Below are 2050 nucleotides of genomic sequence, written 5' to 3'. Positions count from 1 at the left end.
CAGAGAATGCACTTTTCGTTTGAGCCACTGCGAGTCACGTATATTACGTGATAGCGTAGCGTGAGATGACATGTCTTGTCATGAGTTTTACAGTGCATCTGTGCAAGATAAACAAATAGGCTAGCCTACTTGCTGCAGAGACAGAAAAAAGCCAGAAATAAAATAAGGCTTCACCAAATTCAGAGCTTCTGGAGCTGCTTGTGATGTTCAATATATTTTTTTCTATGACAGCATATCCGCCAGTTCAGTTTTCAGAGTTATTTGGTTTGAGTATAATAGGCTACAAACAGTTATTTCTTTATCATGTGTTTTTGCATCGAAATAATTCTTGTTTTGCACCAGATAGAAAATGAGTAGGCTAGTGGCTATAGAATGTAGTATATTATGTGCGCATTTTAGTAAATAATAGCTCACAATTTTGTAAAATGATGCACTATTTAGTAAAATAATACATACATAATTTCAATACCCCCCCCCCCCCCACTAACTGAAGTGGATGCCGGTGTACTTACTGAAGTGTATTATCGAACCCCCCCCCCCCCGTTCCTTATTTTCATATCAGAAAGTTGGCAACCCTAGCCCCATACAAACCCTGCCTGGGTTTATGTGAATACTAATTGTTGGATCAGTATCGGAAAAGTTTAATGTTTAAACGTAGGTGCACCCCACTCTGTTTGACCAAATTATCCTTGTGTGTCATGAACAATTATGCAGGCTCTAAATCCATCTAAGTCCATCAAGAAACATTTGAATCATTTTAATGTTCGTGTAGCAAGCTCTGCCATCTTGCCTAGTCTCTCTGTAGCTGCTAACATTAGCCACGTGTAGCTGCAAGTACAGCAGTTGCAGGAACATCAGACTTGTCATTAGGGCCCGAGCACCCGAAGGGCGCAAGGCCCTATTGTTTTTGTAAGGATTATTAGGGCCCGAGCACCCGAAGGGCGCAAGGCCCTATTGTTTTTGTAAGGATTATTATTATTATTATTATTGTTATTCCACTTTTTTGCTTTCCTGTTTTTGAGGTGGTTAACATGGTCGAAACCTATTGAAATTTGGCACACACGTCAGGTATCATGCATCGCAGTTAGGTACAAGAGCTTGACCCCGGGCGTGGCCCAGGGACTCGCTAGCGCCCCCTTCGGTGACCGATCCCGTGGTTGGCAAATATTTTGAGGTGGTTAACATAGTCGAAAACGCATGAAATTTAGCACACACATCAAGTGGTACAGTGAATAGACAGGGATAAAAGCTTGGCACCGGGCGTTGCCCAGGAACTCCATAGCGCCCCCTTACGTCACAGTGACTTGTGGTTGGCATATAGTTTTAGATACACACACCAAATTTGATGGGTGTGTGTAACTCCCAAAAACAATCAACTTTTGTATTAACATGCCATTAGCCACGCCCACAGGAAGTGAGGTAATTGAGATTTTGTGCGTTGTGGGCATGATCAATTTTAACATACTCCTCCTAGACGGTTGATCCGATTCATGTCAAAGTTGGTATACATGACGCCGAGATGTTCCTGATTATAAATTGTGAAGCCTTTTTTTGATATGTTGTAATTTGACGAAATGGCGAAATTATTAATTTTAATACCATTCCACATGAACAATAAATGTGTCATAATTCACCATGCATGGCTTGAAATGTTTTAAATTTCACAGGTCATTAAAGACCATGTTAATGATAATATTCACATGCCCATAATGCATGTTTGGCATAGCGCCACCACCTGGCAACAGAAAGAATGACAATTATACTGATTTCACATGATCAATTTGAACATACTCCTCCTAGACGGTTTGTCAGATTCATTTGAAATTTGGCAAACATTATGCCAAGATGTCGCTGATGTTAAATTGTGAAGGGATTTTTGAATGTTGTAATATATTTGATATGATTTTAATATCTCACCACATAAACAGGAAATGTGTCATAAATCACAGTGCATTGAATGAATGGTCTGAAACTTTTCAGGTTAATAGATATCATGATTATGATGATATCCAGACACCCAATGGGCCTGCCTGGCATAGCGCCACCACCT

Source organism: Alosa pseudoharengus, unplaced genomic scaffold (assembly GCF_046254945.1).
Source record: "Alosa pseudoharengus isolate Yale_2024_CS ecotype anadromous, Long Island Sound unplaced genomic scaffold, YU_APseudo_1.1 YU_APseudo_1.1_scf_24, whole genome shotgun sequence".
In the NCBI taxonomy this organism is placed as follows: Eukaryota; Metazoa; Chordata; class Actinopteri; order Clupeiformes; family Clupeidae; genus Alosa; species Alosa pseudoharengus.
Note: the sequence above shows the minus strand (reverse complement) of the source record.